General features: G+C 44.0%; 1 protein-coding gene across 7 annotated transcripts in view; it reads right to left on the bottom strand.

The window, feature by feature from the left end:
* Window positions 1-15,305: 15,305 nt before the first annotated feature.
* The window catches only part of ERICH1 (glutamate rich 1), a 97,575-nt gene continuing 92,407 nt past the window's right edge, over window positions 15,306-20,473 (bottom strand). For 2 of the 7 annotated variants that reach the window (XR_015708394.1, XR_015708390.1), the window contains 3 exons: window positions 17,963-19,684; window positions 17,732-17,818; window positions 15,306-15,913 (listed from right to left, as the gene is read on the bottom strand). The gene's annotated coding sequence lies outside the window, so the exon portion shown is untranslated. The remainder of the gene's footprint in view (window positions 15,914-17,731; window positions 17,819-17,962; window positions 19,685-20,473) is intronic. The other 5 variants (XR_015708389.1, XR_015708395.1, XR_015708392.1 and 2 more) reach the window with 4 other exon arrangements.

Raw genomic sequence — 20,473 nt, 5'->3', positions numbered from 1 at the left:
ATTCCCCATAAGGTGTTCCACGGGTGAGGCAGTTTTTCTGGCAAGGATGAGGAAGATGCTTCATTTGTCTAAACTACTGAACCTTGTTGTATGCTCAGCTGGTAAACGGCAGTCGCACCCAGACAGAGTCCCAAAGAAAAAAATACCTCATCGCTCGTAGAAAGGAGGAAAAGTTAAATTTACTAACATTACAATTTTCATGGCACTTAAAATAATAAGCAGCTGGGGCTAGGAGTTATTTATTCTCATTTTCAAGTCTCTGTTCTCTTCCACTTCTTCCTTTATCTTTTAAGCACAGATGCAAGAGGTTGACTCAATCCTTACTTGTTCCTGCTTTGTGAAAGTTGTCTGATTTGGCAAAAGTAATTATGCATTAAAAAAAAATGTTGTAAATGCAGGAATTGGCAGAGGTGGATTTGTGATCGTGTGCATGTTACAAGGATGGTTTAAGGATCTTGTCTGGAAATCTGCCCTCAAATACCTTGCAGTAATGGATATTCAGATTCAGTTATTTTGAAGAGCAAGGCTACGAGGCACCAGAGATTACTTAAAATGAAACATGTACAACATTTTTAGAGAAGAGCCTCAGTAGGCAACATGGAAAAATGATATACAGTGAGTCAAAACAGGTCCTGAGGGTACGCTGAGCTCTGGACCTGCTTTCTTTCCCAGCGCGCTGCCGGCTGTGGGATGGCCACGCTCGCTTGGAGGGCTCATTTATACCGACTTGACATTTTGGTGAGGGCTTGCACAGAGGTAATCACCTTCACCAGGGTAAGGACATTGGCTGGCTTTTGCGACTACGATAAAAAGATGCCAGTTTTGATAGCGAATGTTTAAATTTAAACCCCACTGCATGTCCAACTGCAAAAGGTGGCTTGTATTTTCAGAACACTGACAAAAACAGTATTGATCTGGTGTTTGCCCAAGTCCTTTAAGTTGTCCTAGAGCTGGTCAGAATAAGAGCTAGATTTCAACAGGAGATTAACAGAGAGATGGAACTTTTCACCAAATATTTTTATTCCCCCCCCCCCCCCTTTTTTTTACCAGTTCTACTTGCATCTAAATTTCTGAAAGAAATATAATGTCTCTGCTCTTCTGATCTTCATACTTCCCCCATGCTGGTGCAATAGGAACAATTCAGAGGACACCTGCAATAACATTTTGTCTCTCGATGATCAATAGCATATGAAATAAAAGCACCGTTCCTAAAAATAAACTAGGCATTTCTGCTGTCACATTGACTTTACTTTACCTTAGGCATACAAACTATTATTTGGGTTACATGATATTGAATAGTTGACAAAAAAAAAAAAAAAATCAGGCTAGTGAATTGGACCGTGTGCGACAACGAGAATAACAAAAGAAATCACATGTGTTTACAGTCAAATGCTAGAACTGGGCATAAGATGGACATGTGGAAAGAGTGAAAACTCCAGGATGGGAAGAAAAGCAGTACTGAAAAGAGCAGATATTTGCATAAAATTACTGTGTTCTTACCTAAAAAAGGACATCTGGGTGCACAGTTTGTGGCATTTCATAGCACAATGGTTACATTACAAGTCACAGATAACACACTGACTGGAAGCAGGAAAGCTAAATGCGTCAGAAGTATGAATATTTTTGCCTATATCCTGCATACCTAAAATTGGGCTCCTGCACCAAAGCTGGATACCAACTTCACCTTCTAGTCAATGGGGCAAAGCAGGGGCTCGTACAGAGGAGATCTACCTGAAGTGCCTTGGGAGGGGGCTTGCCCTGTGGATGTGCAGCTGTGACTGGTGAGACCAGATGTCCAACGCTGAGGGCTTGCAGTGGGTCCAGCAACCCCACATCATTGGGAAAGGGGGAGGCGAGTGTAGACATGAGGCAGTTGCCTCTATCCACCTACGTGCACAATGGCAGGCTTGCCGAACTGAGCAGTCTTGTCATGCGTGACTCGTTTGGGTATTCGACTGGGTATTGCACTGGAGATAATTATGGTTGTTTACCACTTGCAAACAATCTTCTACAGAGCACAGACAAGATCACGGCACTGTCTCAGAGTTTATAATGGAAAGGAGAATTAATGAAATTTAATGGATTAGTTATGCTGAAGTTCAGTCAGTCTGTTCTCAGTGTTTAATTACATTTGTTTGGGGAGCCATGGGAAGAGCAAGGCAGGCACTAGGAGATCTGTGGTTTAAAGTTCTTGGCCTCCTTTCCCACTCTAGCTGTTTGCCTACAGCCATGCTCCTGCTCCTGCTCCCTCGGAGTCCCCGTGCCCAGCTCTCCCGCAGCGGGGACCTGCCTCCGCCCCAGGCCTGCTGCTGGGGGCACCTCGTGGGGCTGGGAAGTGGCTAGGACCAGGGACACAGCACTCCTGGTGATGAGCCTGGTGCCACCTCCAGCCTTTGTCATCCTGAGAAGGGTGCTTTGACTGCTGGGCTCTTGGGGAGAAGAAAGTAGCACCATCTGCTCCCCTCCAGCTGCGTGTCCAGAGGCACCAGCTGTCTGTGGATGCATGCGTTGGGAAGAGGTTTCCACTGGGTGGTGGGTCCTGAGTGACCAGGAGTGTCCATGCACTGGTGGAGGCTCAGATATTTTGGAGTAGCTGCCCCAGCAGGGGCTAGCGTCCTGCAGTCTCCCTTCTTTCCCCTGCCCCCATGGAGAGCCCTGGCACCCTACTGGCATGGTACAGCTCATTTCGGTGAGGCTGAGCTTTGTGGTACCTAAAGAAAGGCACCTGAAGTAGGAAGTCATGATTTTGGCTTCAGTGCCTTTACAAATCTAAGCCAAGCCTTTTTTTTTTTTTTTTTCCTCCCAATATTATGGACCCTTTCCCAGGCAGAGTGGACAGAACAACAAGAGATCGACTTTGCTGGAACTTCTTTTACTAAATAAAACTGAAAACAAAATGCCAGTTTCCAGCACTGCCGTTGTACCAGACAACCCTTTGTAGCACTTGGCCATGCACATCGATGTCCCTGGATGCCAACCTATGGGATGGAAAAGCTCTGGGATGGCTCATGCCTGCTTGCCTGTTAGGTGGCATCTTCCCTCTGGTGATTCTGCAGTATCGAGTGTTGGTCGGTGTGTTGGCTGGTTCCAGGATAACCAACCACCCCTGAGCCTCCTGTCCGAACCAGCTTTATCCAGCGTTAACTTTGTGGCGCAGCAGTGTGTATTACGTATCCACTAAAGCATCGCCAAGCAGGGCAGCCTTGGCTTTGCAAGAGTGCTGTAACACAGAGCGCATGGTGGGTCAGTGACAAAAAACACTTGCTTTTTGTGAGTCGGCAGAGGTGCCCTCTGTGGGTATGGTGTCCACAGTCAGGGCTGGTGAGGAGATGGTCAGGTCTGTGGCATTTATCAGCCTTCCCCTCTCCATGCTACCTGTTTGTTCAGTCTTTCTGTGCAGGTCGCATTTTCTGCACTCATTTGTGTTGCTTTCCTCTGAGCTCTCTTTAACTGGTCCACATCTTCCTTGAAGGGTGGTGCCCAAAACGAGACACAGCGGTCTTGCTGGGCCTTCACCAGCACTGGGCAAAGCAGGAGGATGCCTCCACATGCCTTCCAGCCTGCACCCCCACTCTTGATATCCCCACGAGATTGCTTCCCGCCCCCGCAAGAATTTGACGTTGCTGCCTGGTGCTGTGATTCACTCCATCGATCTTGCACTGCTCCTCACCCTGTGTTCACACAGCTGATGTTTTGCCAAAGCATCAAGCTTTTTGTGCTTGTCCTTCTTGAATCCCACTGCTGATCTGAGAGCAATTTGCAGATTTTAGATCATTGTGAATTCTTCTCCTGTCTTTCAGCGCCTGCAGACCTTCCGAGGTTGATGTTTTATGCATACCCACTCTCATAACATGAGTCATTAGTAAAAATATCAGGCAGCCCCCGTTCACAGCAGTGTGCAGCAGCCCATTCTGAACTTTTTTTTTCCAGACAGTCAAAGAATACTGTTCATTCTTCGTAGGTTTTTGGACAAGACCTGTAATCTCATTACTGTAGTTCATTTAAGAGTGCTTTCCCCCAGCTTGCATAGGAGAATGTCATTTGCGACCATCTTACTGAAGTCATGCATTATGATGCTTGCTCACTTGCTTGTAATGTTGTCTAAGAAGGAAACTGGGTTGGTTGCACATGATTTATTCCTGGTAAACATGTTAGCTGCTTTTTATCCTCTTATTTTTCTGTGGGTTTACAAATAGCTCTGATTATTTGTCGAGTGCTGTTGAGTGTTTGTTGAGCACTGCTGAGTGGCAAGCTGATCCTAGGCTTTTCCATCTGAAAGATATTTATTTACCCTTTTTTCAGTCTTCTGGGACCTCCCCCATCCTTCATGAACCTCAGGTATAACCAGTAATGGCTCTGAGACTCCTTCAGCCAGATCCCAAAGTACTCCAGAGTGAATTTCCTCAGGTCCACCTGATAATAGCATTGTTATTAGGTGAATGCTCGCTCTCTGGCTGCAACACCTCTCAGGTAATGGAAACAAATGGATTCTGATACTAAACTATTACTTAAAATAACCATATAATGATTATATTAATTAGATATTGCAACTATTAGATATCACTGTTTCAGACTTGGTATGTACAAAGCATCTGGGGCACTGGCATAACTCCCTTTCGACATTATCTAATACAGCACAGACATTTTCAGTGAGGTTGATGGTCTGAGTGATTCAGTTGTTTCCTTGTTCTCACCGTGCAAGCCTACTGATATTTTTCCCACTCCTTTTATTAGGAGCCACTGGCAAATAAGGCAGGAAAAATATTCTGTTGTTCACCTTTGACTTTTCAGAAACCCTAACAGGTCATCGGAGTGACCTGTCAAGCTTTACATCTTGCTCATTTGCATGGAAAGCAAATTGGAACTTGTGTTTAGTGTTGGTACCTAGTGCAGCAGGGCCGTCCTGGGGGCCTCTCGGAGCTTCTGCAATAGGAGTAGTAGATGTTCATTCATAAAGAACTGATATCATCCCTGGCTTTAGGACACTTAACATGCTACTTATGCAGCTGGAGGAAGGGAAGACTGCTGAGTCAGTTGCAGGTAGATACGGAGCCAGATGACTTAAGGTCTTGTCAGGTTTTGATTTTTTTCTCAGGAGAAGAGGATCTTAAGTGCCCAGGAGGCCGTCATTTCTATTCAAGAGATTTTTTTTTTTTTTTTATGTCACAGGCCAGTTTTTTTACTGTTGTATCCTTACCTATGGAAGCAGCTCATATTCTTCCATCCGAAGACCAAGGCTCTTCGGCACAAGCACCTGATGGTATCAAGCAGCTGAGGGGGCTGTGGTCAACCAGGGTAACCCACACAGCCCAAAGTGCTGCCCAAGTGCAGAGCAGGTCTCTGCCTGGGGGAACCGGCACCCGGAGCACACGCTGCCTGCACGGGGACGGTGGCCACCAGCCCCCCTCCCACTGCCATCAGCAGAGCAGAAGCATGAGAAAAAGGGAATATTATTACCTGCCTGTTGCAGGTGAGGAACTGAAACAACTACTGGAGTCCCTAATCAGACAGAAATGTAAAACTTGAGCTGTGTTCTCCATATAACCTCTCTTTTTCTTCAGTCTCTCTCAGTAAAGTGGATGATTTCAGGTTCTTGGCACCACCTCAGCTCACATAGCACAAAGCACACGCAGCACTTTATTTACAGTGCAGCATGGACCTGCAGATAATTCACCCCCAGCGATATTACGCAATTACTTATAGATGCCTGTGTTGAAAGTAAATGAAAATTATTATTTATTGAGAACTTCTCAGCAGTCTCTGAGATTAAAGAATATAATAACCAGTAACATTTTATGCCAAACATTGTGTTAACAGAAAGAATACTATAGTGTAGGTATTGACAAAAGAATATTTCATTTAAAGAGCTGTTAGACTACAAGTACATGAGGTCCAGCTTTAAAGGAACCATGAAAATCAAGGTAGAGCACAACTCACTTTTTAGTCAAATCTCAGGGATGACAGTGAAGCTCAGGAGCAACACGAGAAGGCCCAGGGCTGGAGCGAGTTCAGCACTGACACATGCAAGAGCATTTGCTGTGCTGCTTCACACCCCTATCAACATGCATTGCAGTGCCGGGGTGCGGGGTATCTCTAAATAACATTATTTCTGTCTGAAAAGGACTGCGGATGACACCAAGCTGAGTGGTGTGGTTGACACGCCTGAGGAACAGGATGCCATCCAGATGGACCTTCACAGGCTTGAGGAGTAGGCCCATGTGAAGTGCGTGAAGTGCATGAAGTTCAACAAGGCCGAATGCAAGGTCCTGCCCCTGGGTTGGGGCAATCCCCAGTATCAGCACAGGCTGGGGGATGAAGGGATTAGATCAGCCCTGTGGAGAAGGGCTTGGGGATACTGGTGGACGAAAAATTAAATATTAGCCAGCAATGTGCAAAAGCCAACCATATCCTGAGCTGCATCAATAGAAGCGTGGCCAGCAGGTCGAGGGAGGTGATTCTGCCCCCTACTCTGCTCTGGTGAGACCCCACCTGGAGTACTGCGTCCGGCTCTGGGGTCCTCAGCACAGGAAGGACATGGACCTGTTGGAGCGGGTCCAAAGGAGGGCCACAAAAATGATCAGAGGGATGGAACACCTCTGCTATGAGGAAAGGCTGAGAGAGTTGGGGTTGTTGAGCCTGGAGAGGGAAAGACTCCAGGGAGACCTTATTGTGACCTTTCAATACTTAAAGGGGTCTTATAAGGAAAATGGAGAGAAACTTTGTACCAAGACCAGTAGTGACAGGACAAGGGGCCACAGTTTTAAACTGAGAGAGGGTAGATTTAGATTGGATATAAGGAAGAAATTTTTTATGATGAGGGTGGTGAGACACTGGAACAGGATGCCTCATCATTGGCAGTGTTCAAGGTCAGGTTGGATGGGGCTTTGAGCAACCTGATCTAGTGGAAGATGCCCCTGCCCGTGGCAGGGGTTTGGACTGGATGATCCTTAAGATCGCTTCCCACCCAAACTATTCTGTGATTCTGTGCTGCTGTTCTCAACTGTAGCTTTGTTGCTTGGGAAAACCAAGAGTCAAGTGCGATGGTTTTTGTTTGCTGTAACAGCAAGTTCATCTTGGCCTTTGGTGGTGGGAGATTTGACACTTAAACGGATTGATTTCGGCTTGGATTCACACCCTAGCTAGCTATGGGAACCTAAATGAGATGCCTAAGTTAGAAGCACAGACACAGTGGGCTCCCTCCATAATCAGTGGAAAGAAATAGATGCCTCTGGAGGGTGGACTGGCTCACCCAAGACCTGAGAAACATTTATTTCTCTCCAGTGACAGTGGGAAGAACCTAAAGTAATTGCATTCCTAGTTTAAATAGCTCAGATATTTTATGTTGTGTCAGTCGAATCTGGGTCTTCGTGTACAAGTTGCTCAGATAGCAAAATAATGATGAGCTAAATAAGATTCAAGACAGTATTTGAAGCATATTTTAACATAGAGCTGCAGAGTTTTGAGCTGCACTTTCCTCTTCTTTTTTGTTTTTTTGTTTGCAGATTATATTTATCACCTAGAAATGATTAATTTTCTGCTGTTCCTTCATAGCTTACATAAAAAATTAGGCAACTTGTTAAATTGTATTTGTATGCCAATTGAAATTAATCAATTAAGTGGCCTCTGTGGGGCTGCTGCAGCACATGGGCACCTCCTGCTTTGGCCGCACCTCATGCCCTGGGGCCAGCAGAAGGCTCTGGTGGCCACTGGGCTTCACCCTGGCCCTCAGCCCACCTCTGGCCCTCAGTCCACCGCTGGCCTCCAGCCTGTGGCTGTGCCTCTGCTTCAGGGGAGGCGGGAGGCAAGCTGGGTCTCACGACCTCATTGCTGATGAGGGTCATTTCCCTGGAAGGACCACCAAGAGAGGTGGTACTGGAAGAGACGAGAGTGACCAGACTGGGGTCACTGTTCCTGTGGTGGGGAGGTGGAGGGCAGTAGCTGGTGGGGTTGCGAGTGTGCTTCGTGGAGGATCCTTCAGTGCTGTTGCAGTTTTCCAGGTGCCTGGAAGCCGTTCCTTCTGCAGAGGGCATCCTGCCGCTTTCGGGGAGGATGGTGAGTAGACGTGTGCCAACCACCCATCTAGTGGCTCCTGTTGTAGTGCAATGACAGCGCATATGTGGTGGCAAGGGCTTCAGCTCCCAAGGAAATATGAAATTTCTTAATGCCAGTCAGCCCTGCTACCATGATACGCACCACTGCATTCACCTCTCCAGTGCAAGCATGCTCTACTCGGTGCTGCTTCAGCTCTCTGAGGTTTCCAGGTGCCTCCGTACAGGAGGTGAGCTGTGGTGGGGCTGTCTGTGCTGGTCGGAGCCCAGACTCCACTTTTGTGGACCCAGGGACAGCATCCTGCAGCTCAGTGGCTCCCTCTGACAGCTGCCCAGAGCCTGGCAATCGTGCCTCTGAATTCACTAACTGATTATCTCAGTGTCTGTCTTCAATGGGAAATTGCTATTATTGGAATAGGATGTTTTTGTAGAGATAGGGATTTGTCTCTGCTGCCTTGAGCTTTCTAAAAGTGAGGTGTCCAGCCTGTAGTGAGTAAGGAGAGAGGCACACATACATTCAGAGGAGGAGCTGGCCCACCTCTTCTAGACACCTCCTGAAAGGGATTAATTGCTCTCTGGAGGTGCTCATTTTTTGCACTGACTATGGAGAGAACCTATGGAAATAGCTCAGGCTGAATATTTAATGTACAGTGGCTAAGGTTTAGTGAGATAAAGGTGTAGCATCATACTCCAGGTGTCAATATCCTCGAGCAAACTCTGGGCTTTTTAATGCGCTGCTCAGCAAGGAACTAATTTTGCTTTAATGTGGGAGCACAATTATGAAGTGGAATTCAGACCGTATGATTTAAAAAAAAAAAAAAGAGAAAGCCTGTTAGTGACCCAGTATGAACTGCTTTACATTCATCCTCCTGTCACTTTGACAAACTTGCATTGAAACGGTTGCATAGTTAAACCACAGCTAAAACTACCCAGAGCTTGAGTGGTTCCCCAGCTTTGCTAAATGGTTGCAGGAGCATTAGCTCATGAAAGCCACCGTAGGCTCAGTGTGATCCCGGGCTCACTGTGTGGCCAGGAGTTGAGATTCACAGCTCCTCTCACCCAGGGGGAGATGCTTGTTCTGCTTCTCTTGTTCTTCACTGAGTGATGCCTCTCCTCCCGTCACACACCGTTCTGCAAGATGGGGTCAGCGGAAGCCTCAGGGCCTTTCTGCTTGGCAAGGAAAAGGCAGGAGGACGCAGGGACATGCATACGAGAGCTGAATTGTTATTGGAAAACTGGCAATACGGAGGAAAGTGACCAAAAACGTTACAGGTATCTTTTCATGGCAAACACTCCCAGTGTTTCTTTAGTTTCTCCTCATGATAGCATGCTATCAAATTAACAGTCAAATTCAGTCGGGGATGAAACATTACAAATAATCCCTTAAGTGAGCTCTGAGGCTAATGAACGGGATGTAACTGGCAAGTGAGTGAAAAGGGGGCTCTGAGTTACCTGATGAAAGAGCTCTTGCCAGAGCTGTGCTGCAGATGAAAGTTAAGCCCCAGCGGGAGATTGCACATTACTCAGGGAAGAGCCAGGGATTTGCACAAATCATTGATGCTGCGATGGCATCCCTCCTCACTCCTCTTCGGTGTTCACCATCTCCTGCAGCCTGAGGGCCAGAGGCTGCTCCTGCCCTCTCTCCCTTACATGCACAGACAGACAGACAGACACACACAGAGGGTCGGTCACAGCTCCACATGCTTCGGAGGAGCCAGAAAGCAGCTCTGGGAGAGGAGACAGCAATTGGGACAGAGATGTGGAGCCTCATCGAAGGCTCAGCAATACTCTGGTTGCCTTGGCCCAAAGCAGCAGCCGAGGGGCTCTTGTGCCATCAGAGGGTCATGGTGAAGCAAAGGTTTTGGTGCCATTCCTCCACCCTTCCTCTCCTCGCCTGCAACGAGGATCTGCCATGGCGCAGCTGAAAAATACCTGGGGGAGCAGAGCACAGTCCTATGCGCTTTCTCTTGCCTTAGGGCAAAGCTTGCTTTTTAAAAGGAAATATGGCTCAGCTATGACAGGGAAGGCACGCGGTGTCTGAGTTACTGCCAGGCAGTGATGATTCTGTTCAAGCTTTCATGCATTTTGGCTTTACATGCCACTATCCCTGTTGGACTGAGAGTTTCAAGTTCCCGTAATTCATTCCTGAAGAACACAGAGTGAAGGACAAACCAATTTGTTATTTGTGCTTTTTTTAAAGATTAAAAACCTTTTTCAGCAGCAGGGTCACTCTGCCTCGGTATTTCTTCCTTAGTCTGGTTTAAATAACAGCAACAAGATACAGCCCCTTCGCCCCCCCGTCAGGAAAATTACAGAAAAATAAAAGAAACCTCAAACATTAAGTGCTTTCACATGTAAGGAAACCATCCGCATTCCTTCAGCTCATCTTAAAGCACCTCCAGGCCGCTGCCAGGTGGCAGGGTGGAGGTGGCCTCCCCAGGACCCATCTCTGCTGTCTGTAGAGGGAGCTACAGGCACTGGAAGACTTGGGCAACCTTTCCATCGCTCGGGTCAGCCGAGCTGAATCTCTCCTGTCACTTCTGAATGGAAACACATGGAAGCACCCACCGAGAGCTGATGCAAGCCCTCACTCTGCTTGGCATCAGACAACTCCTGTGACCACCCTGCCTCCAATGTCTCCCTTGCAGGATGGACTTCATTGGTGGGGTGCTGTGGATTACATGAAGTTCCTAAAAGCTTTCAAAAAGGTGTTGATTATTGGTTTTAAAGCACTTGGCACTCTTAAAAAAGATCACTTGCAAAAATGCTGCTAATGAGGTGAAGAAATGTCTCTTTCTGGGCCCTTTTGGGCTGTTTTTATGCTTACAAACACACTCACTCCAGAGACAGGGGCACTCTGATTAAAAGTCAGCAACACACCATAGCTCATAATTACACACTTAGTTAAAAACTGAAGTGAACATAGCCCCAGGAACCGTATTAATCTACTGGTTGATTAAACTACCTTTCAGCTACCTTATTAAATTGCGGTAGTTGTAGAAGAGTAACAAGAAAGTCATATGAAAGGCAAGACTGATTTAGGGGGTTATTTTGTGTTGTCATTGACTACTTATAAGTAATAGGGGAAAAGGCATTTTATCCAAGGTAGGAAAAGATGTGACAAGCATTAATATCTTTTTTTTTGGTTTATCACTAATATATTCATAGGGAAGTGCCATTGCACTGCACAGGTAAAACCATTTCTCAGTTAAATCCTTGTGGCCAGGGAGGTGAATTAACACTAACGCAGAGCTCTGCCGCTGATAAACCCACTGTACAACTTGCGGTTGAAAACGCAATGCAGACATAGAACATTTTAAGAAGGAAGCTCCCACGCAGCATCACTGCCCCAGTTTTATTGGTGCTATTAATTACGATTAATTCATCAGCTGAGGCGAGGCTTCCATGCATCTCACATTAGTAAAAATGCGTGGTCTAAAATGAAGGGGCTTCTCAGCAAGGCATCGGTGGCACAAGGATTATGGTGCCAGAACAACCCCCAAACCGTGCAGTACCTCCAAGGGCTGTGGTGGATACTTTATTATAAAGTAGATAGCAGCTCTGCATGACATGAAACCTTAGGGTAGCTGAAGGACAGAAGAGACCCCACTCAACTGATCTGATTCTTCAGCCTGCGGCACATCTGCTGTATAAAAACACATGCACATAAATTAGGGGTGGAAAAATTAATTTTCTTGCTTGTGTTCTGTTCTTAGTTTGATACACAAATTGAAGGCTCAGCATCACGATGACATTACCACTGCCTAGTAAGTGATGGAGCGTCCACTGATTGGTAACTACTCAAGTTTGCCTTCTTGGTCTATGGTGTATTTGGAGATGCACAATCTGCAACTCTATAGATCTCCAGCTTTAGAGATAAATAGTGCTCTAGAGCGGTAATTTTGGTGCAGAAACATATTTCCAGAAGGTGCATGAAAAGACATCAGAGACGTTGCCTTCATTTTATATTTCCCTTATCAGTAAACGAGCGTTACCTTGCGTAATTGTCCTAGGCTGTCTGCCCTGATGGAAGAAGACAGAAATTCTGCTTTAGACAACTGAGTATGTATATGTGAAAGAGTTTTTCCTAAAACATTCAAGTGAATTTAATTGACTTTATTTAGCACAAGAGGGCAAGCTTGAATGCTCTCTGATATTCACTAGCAATGCCTTTTATCTCAAACAACTCTCCAGTCTACGCTACATCTATTTGAAGAGAATACCAACCATGTTTGATTTTCTGATTATTTAATACTTTCATTTCACTTGCCTTTAGGAGGTGGACTCAGGCATACAAACCAAACAGCTACAGAATCTCTTGGGATTCCTTCTCAAAGAATAAAATAATTAACTTGATGTATCAAGACATAATTCAAACTGGAGAAGTTACTGCTGTTAGAAGTGGATTAGTTTAATTAAAATTGTTTGGCATCAGGAGATATTAACCTATATCTTCCTGATATTAGAGGTAAAACCAATCCAATAAATTTTATAAAATGGCTTTTAAAGTGTATTTGTAAAGAAGGTCTAATATTTACTAGCTTAAACAGTACTTCTATTTAAAAATCGTTACAAGCTAGGGAAGGTAAAAAGTAATTCCTGGAGCGTAATTCCTCAAACATAACAATTTATGTGCCAAATGAAACCCATTGCTGGTGTTCCTTAAAAGCTTTACAAAACTAAGTAAAGCAGCATTAACCTCCCCAAGCTCACCAGGCTCCCAACTTTCATCAGCATTGAATTGTTGATGAATTGCCAACATTTTTGAAGTAAAAGCCATATAAACAAAAGTACAAATATGTTTAAAATGTAAATGCTTTTTGGGGGAGATCAAGGAAGAGATTAAATACCTCAATCTGGCAGAGGATATAAGGATGTTCCTTAAACCCCGCTTTGACTTCAATAGGACATAAACATATGCTTGAAGTTTGGCATGCTCAGAGCTTTGAAGACTAAATTCACAGGCAGGTTTGGGAATTGCAGCATGGAGCAGTATCCTGCCCAGATTTTGGGAGCCCAGCCACGTACTGAGCCTGCAGGCTGGAGTTAGATGTCTATGTACATGGCAAACTTCGGTAGGGTCCAAGCACATGGCACACTGAATGTGGTGGTGGGGGAGGGGCAAACTTAGATAATTGGCAATTAGGAGGAAAAAGTCTTTAGTTTGTCCTAATTGTGAATGTGGGCCCCTTGCTGCAGTGGATGCAGAGCTGGGACAGGTTAATACGGCCAGCCTCCTGTAGGAGTCAGGACCCCATGGGACGCTCTGCCAAAGAGTGTTTCCTCTAACAAACAGCAGGACAAAAGGGGCTAGAGGATATTAGCTTCCAGTCATATTTTGGGCAGCCCCCAGTCCACCTCTGTGCTTCCAGCCACAGGGAGGATGAGAAGATGGGCACGTTGTCGTGCACCCCCACAAGGTTTTGATGTCTTGGTCTTCAATACGCCACAGCCTCACTCGGCTGAGAGGAAACCGAAAGCAGAGCTTCCAGGGAGCTGCAGCAGTGAAAGGGACAGGCACGTGGCCGTCTGTCAGGCCCAGCATGAGGTGGCAGCTGTACTTTAGAAAATAGGAATCTTGGATTTAGATTTTACAGGAGCAGATAGGTTAGCTACAGAAGCCTACATCTTCTGCTGGATGCAGTCCCAACCTTTCACCTAAAGGCAATTTTCAGCCTAGACCCAAATCATCATCAGCAAGTTTAAACCTATCCATTTTGTACTTAATTTCAGTTACATTTTCCTGGTGCTTCACTGTATGTCCCTGAGGCTCCTAAGGCCCGTACCTTTACTGAGTCTCTCCACACTCAATTTGCCTATTACCTGTGTTGTCCTCCTGTCATATTCAGTGGTACCAGATAAAACTCTCAAAACTATTCAAAGCAATTCTCCTGGAAAAAATACATATTCCTCATGAGCATCATTTCCATGATACAGTAAAATGGGAACATCTCAGTGGTCAAGTTATCATTTATTTTATTCTAGTATATCTTCTTAAAATTATATTGTTATTACACTTAGCTTTTATCTAACAGAAGAGTTTGTATTAGCATAGTGGCACTGAAAACAGCTAATGATCTTACATTCATGTTGCATGGGGGCAGGAAATCGGTTAACAAAAATGCAGCTGCCCAAAATCATATGCATTGATTAAAAAGCCATAAATACGGCATATTGAGGGGGGTGGTGGGGGCCACACTGTATATCTTCAATCAATATGATTAAATGCTTTCCAGAGATATCATTCTTACTTTTGTCAAAAGGATCAAGTATTTTGTTTCATTTTCTGTAGGTGAAGGCAGAATATGGAATATTCCATTATATGATTTTTTATTTTAAATATAAATGGAAGGCTATAGAAGATGGAGGTAATTTGTGACCTGGTACATCGAAAAAATGAGCTTGTAAACATTGATTTTCTCATCTCCTTCAATTTAACAACAGGTGTGCGGGGAGGAGAGACATTTCTTGGAGGTGGTGAGAAAGGGAAACAGGAGCAAGAACAATATAAAATAAAAAAAAGATAAAAATTTCAACCTGATTCAATGTGTGGTTTGTAATGTTGCAATGAGCAATCTGAAGACTTCAAAATATTCAGCTGTGTAGAATGCCCCTTAGTGGTTGAATATAAACACTGTTGACAGAAGAAATAATTTTAAACATGGAAAAAAACCTGAAAATAATATTTGTATTAGGAACTGAGAACAAAGGATTTTAAACGCTAACATATGCACAGAAGAGCCTACAAAGCCATGTTTACATAAAACATCAGAAACAGTTGGAAAAATGCAAACCAATAGTAAGAGAACATTCCTGAATAAGCTATTGCATCGAGTGAGAAGAACAAGAAAACAAGGGAAAAGGAGGGGAAAAAAAGGTCAATCTATTTTTATTTTCATCAGAATGTATATTATGGGATGAATGGGCTTTGCAGAGGAATACGATCAGATATTGAATTCTGCAATGAAACCCAACCCAATATTTTTACTGATATTTCCCAGAGTAGAGAGTTTCTGTATAGAATTACGAAGTTATCTGGTCTGGTGCGATGGTTCCTTCCCAACACCATATGGATGGTGTAGCCTGCGGCCAGCTCTGCTGTTGCAGAAGGCTACCAGCTTGTGTTACAATACATACACGTTTCTACACAAAAGGCATCAAGACATGTTTAAGATTCAATAGGAAAGGTCAGAGTGCACAAATTCTGTAATACACACAAATGTACATATCTAGTTAGATACAACAGTACAAAGAGTCTATGAGAGATTATTTTTATTGCGTCTAACTCCCATCATGAGGAGTACATTGCTTCTAACTTTTCCTTTTCAAAACCAGTCTTCTCATAGGAGTCAATTTGCAAAAGCTCCAACAAGGTGACACTAATGAAGCATGGCACTCCCATCCATCTGTTTACACCTACTCCAATTTTAACTGTATTTTATACCTTCAGATCTCTCTATGTATACACTGGATAACAAAAGAAGTCCATTGTATTTACAGACAGTTCGTCTCATTTGGAAATCTGATGCCTCTGCTAGTCATTATTCTTTTTTTCTTTCTTGAAGCAGTCTGTAATTCTTCCATCTTTTTAACTCTGCATGTAGAAATCACGGCTGCAAAGTGTCTCATGACCTCCACACCGGTAACTGAGGCAGAAGAGCCGCTCACCAGCACTACTGACATAAGCCTTTGCTTCTCAGGTCACATCCCAACGCAGCTTAACGGGTCAAGGCAAGTCTCTTCTGTTGAGTTAGCTGGCGTGTGCTGTAGCTGGATATACTGATCCCAAACATCCCCAGCAGCAACGCCGCCCGTTGCAGCAGTGTGTCTGAGGAGCTGATAACCATTTTTCCTGCAGCTTGAGTCTGTGGGAGAAACAGGGCAAGTCAGACGCTGATTCAGCTGAGTGCAACACAAAAGCAGGTCTTTGGAACCTACAAAGCACGCACTTCTTCTCCGTGTCATTTAATATAGTATGACTCTGCTTTCTGCTGAAGAGCATTCGGCACAAGCTATTGCACGTTTTGGAAGGCCGCCCTTTCTATCGCTTTGTAAAAGAAAGGACACATTTCTGACATGATTTTTCTTTCATTTGTAACTCATTGATTTCGGTGACTTTCACGGGGTTCCCTCTGGCTACTTAGCTGCAAGGGAGAGCTGAGTCAAGCAAGCGTGGAGGCTTAGGCATAAAGGAGGAGGGACTTTCTTGTTCTGTGAAGTACAAAGATCTCTTCCTTCCCACAGATTAGCTACTAACACAGCGATGCTCCCTTGAATGTTAGTTATTAATTCAGGAAAGCAAGGCTAAAAGGGAACCGTAACATCTTTTATTAGCTCCACAGGTAGGACTGGACCAAGCAGGCAAGTTTTAACACAGTCTCTTTGTCAAGTCCGACAAAGAAGCAGGAAATGCCAATCAAAGTAAAGATAAAAAAATAATTATTTACTGATTATCTCAATAGCAATCAGAAAAGAAATTAAGTTACTGTTGCTTGCCTGGCATGTATGATACACTGACCAAGAAGCAGAAACACAGTCGCATGGACTCCCTAGAGAGCAAAACACAAATTCCTGTGCATATTGGCTCTGTGAGTTAAACATATCGTGCGTCTTTGTAGTTGCAGCATTTCTTATACAAAATGATGACTAGGCCTCAAATAATCATTTTTTTAATCGGAAAAAGCCAGACGGAAAGCATGGCACCGCTGACAGGAGTGACAGATTCCAAGGAGCCTGATTTTCACTTCCAGATTCTGGTTTTTTTATGTGAGCTTAAATAATCAGAGCTGAGTGCTCTGACCTTGATAAATGTGGTTGACAGTGTGGCTACTTCAGCAGCAGAATAAATAAAGACAAAAGAAATTCCAAATAAAATTACTATGTAAGGTGATACCAAAAGATATGCAGGGAGGCGTGAAAGAAATTCCCTGCTAGGACTGAAACACTGTATCCTTACCTCAGCCTCTCAACTACTGAACTATCACCTCTCAGCTACTATAGACTATGATTTGGGATGCAGATCCCATTGCTAAGAGCTGTGAGATTTGCCAACAAAAGGACATATACTCTGTACATATCAAAATATGGAGTATAATAAGGAAGATGCTCTACTTTGATATATATATTTTGGGGCTGCTTTATTCTCAATTATTTAGCTGATTTAAATTTTTTTCTATGCATGCTTTTATTTTTTTCTTCACATAATGACTGATGCTCTGGTCCCCCAATGTTCCAGAGGTCAATACTGACTGAGGTTTCTTTATCACAGCCATAGAAGCTGGTTGAAGTGTTTCACTGACAGCTTATTTGAGTTGCTTAGGAACCCAGCAACCTTCTTCCCATTAACATTTTCCTACTGCCCCAAACACAGAAAGCCATTGCAAGAGAAAATGATGGAGAAGTAGTTTCTGTTTAAGCACTGCAGAAACATAAAGTCCTTCCAAGTATTCCACATTCAGTGTTCCAGCATGATACCAATTATCAAGAATTATCATAATTCATTTACTTTTCAGCAGAGGCTTAATTAAGACTTCTTTGAGTTGTTATGCAAGTTAACCCACCAGAAGCCAGTGTTCCCTTGGGTTGGTCATGCAATAACTTGAAATAAAATCAGTGTGAGCAAGAAAAATACTGGTATTTCAAAGATCTAATTAAAAGTAGAAAAAAAGACATAATTTTCATACCTGCAACAACCTTATATACCCAGGTGTCATTCTCCGGAGAGGAATAACCATGATTTCTGAGTCTTCATATAATTTCAGCCCCTACAACTTTAGAACACACAAAACATTACTAAATCCCAGGGGTTTTTTACAAGCTGACCCCCTCATGAAACAGAAGATTTATTTTAATATGGTTTGCTACAATGCCAAAAGCACTCCAAGAAGCACGGTATGCAAACATTTTTTCCTCACCTGCTGCTCTTTTCCCTCGAGCCCTTTACGTGCTTAAGGTCCTAGGGTATATAAAGCCCGGCTCAGTTGCATAACCTGTCACATGGGATCTGCCTGCTCCGCTTTGGTGTTGGCAGCGCCGTCACTGTCCCGCCTGGGGCCAGGTATGTCTTGCAATATTGGAAAACTCTCTGGGAATGCCTGAAGCTCATTAAGAGAGCAACGCGACAGCTGACCTGCTTAAGAACAAAAGGGCCTAAGCCTGCTTTATAGATAGCACTGGACATAAAAAAAGGAGGTCATTATAGCATTTTGGATTGTAGAGTGACAATGCAAATAGGATTGGATGGCTTTTATGTAACTTAAAGCATATATATATACCCATAGGATGACCTGAATGGGTAGGAAGCTTAATGCAGCCATGACCTGAGTTGAAAGGATGTGCTAATATAGTAGGGTTATTTGGAGGCACATTTAAAAATAAGTTCTTTCTTTTCTGATAGCGTTCTCTTTTACTCAGCGTTATGCATGTTCTTGCCCCTTTTTCTACTGCTAAAGCTTTACCACTAAAAAAATACTTAATCTAATACTTATTATTATTGTTATTGCTATTTTCTGTTAACAGTGATTTCACTGTAGTGAGCTTGGATTCAGTTCTGCTCCTGGGGTCATGTAGTTTACCATGTGAGAAATGGTGGTAAAATCTAATCTACAAAATTTCTCTTTCGTTTTGGAGTGTCCATGGATAGACTGTGCTGAGAAAGCTCCTTTTTCCCGTTATCAATACATGCAACCTTGAATGAGGATAGCAAGGGGCAGAATTTGGTTCCAGTTGCAGTCATACTTCTAAACATGCAGGGTGGAAATCTCCAGGTGATGTAAGTCAGTGTAGCACCAGCGTGCAGTGAGCCCACATCAGTTTTCATCACAAGTGCTCCATAGAACAGCGCTGATTTACACCCCTTTAGTCTCTGCTACGGCAGCCTAAAGCTCTCTGAGAAATATTCCTGCTGTAAAAGAGCAGAAACATGAAATGTTTCTACTTGGAGAAATACTCTACATTAGGTATTCCACAATGATACCACTTATCAAGAATTCTCATAACTCATTTACTTTTCAGCAGATGCTTAATTAACATTATATAAAGGAACGATGCTGTTTTCTTCTGAGGCTCTGGCTTACACAGCACGCAGGGGGCAGATCTCATTTTCCTCTCACTGCACCATGTTCACAGCACTTGAACCCCGTTGGCACCAGTGGAGCTACGTCTCATTCACAAAAAAGGTAACTTGAGTTGAACTAGTCCTATAGTGTCAATCTAAATACTAAAAGCAAGAGACTGGGAACCTGCCAATCTGTTGGGTTTTTTTAAAATATGCAACTTGCACAGTCACCCCATGCTAAACCTTAAGTGCTGTATACCTTAGCTATAGGAAATATTCTATTAACGGGAAACAGTCAACATAAAATTGGGAGCTGACTGAAGTTAATGGAAAGCGTATCAGTAAATAAAAGTCACCATACCTGCCCAAATGCATTTGGGATGAAAATCTGTACTATAAAAAGGCAAAGGCTTCTTTCTTGTTCTTGTTTCTCACCGTATGCCCCATGCTAACTTTCCTGCACAAACAGGAGAGCGCCTGGGCTTGCTGTCCAGAGCAGGACAAGGCTAATGCTGCAGAGTCCGTGTTCTTCTGGAAATACACAGAACGCCGAGTTTTTCCTTTAAATATCCAGCCTTGCCTGCATTCAAAGAAAAACCTACTTACTGCGGTATCAGAGTTTCAGGAGCTGCAAAAACCATGTTACTAACAATTTCTATCACTTTGTGTGTAATTCTTTCCATTTGGAGAACGGCAGTGAGATTGCTGTGGCACGGTATTCAGAAAGGGAGAACTTTCCAACCAAGTTTCTTTGTGTGGAAAATAAAAGGGAAGGGAAACAGTATGCCTTGAATGCCACAGCTGTCTTTAAAAATGATTTCTTGGCCATGCTCAACACAGCTGAATTGTAGAATGTTTTCTGTAATTGCAGGTGTTACCAAAATCTGTATTACTTTCCTGAGGACTCCGAGAGAATAACCCTCCCAGGCTGTTTCAGGAGAACTTTGAACAAACAAGGGGCTGCCTCCGTTCCTTTTGAAGTTCAAGTCTCTGAGAATCGAGTCCTGACTGCCATGACGCAGAGAGGAACGTGCCCCTCCAGGGCAGGGGACTGGCTAATGGAGCAGGAAAAGCACAAGCAGCAAAGGGCTCTCTTGGCAAGTACGCGGGGATCCCCCGTGCAGCGCAGACTACTCGCCTCATTCATCTGCTGATGCCTTCACCGCTTGATGGAGACTCTGTTTTCTAACAGGCATCAAGGAGAGAAGAATGCAAATGATATGCTGACATCCTCCCCGTCCCAAATTTAAAGGCGAGGGACACTTTGAACCCAGCTGTTAATATACACGACCTTGTGCTTTATTTCCATTAAGAGGATAAATCAGTAATGAAATTAGATGTTTCTTCACTGTAATCCTGTGCCTTTGGG

Source organism: Nipponia nippon, unplaced genomic scaffold (assembly GCF_047370975.1).
Source record: "Nipponia nippon isolate SJK-2023a ecotype South Korea unplaced genomic scaffold, ASM4737097v1 scaffold_4, whole genome shotgun sequence".
Taxonomy (NCBI): domain Eukaryota; kingdom Metazoa; phylum Chordata; class Aves; order Pelecaniformes; family Threskiornithidae; genus Nipponia; species Nipponia nippon.
Note: the sequence above shows the minus strand (reverse complement) of the source record. Positions and strands in the feature narration are given on the sequence as shown.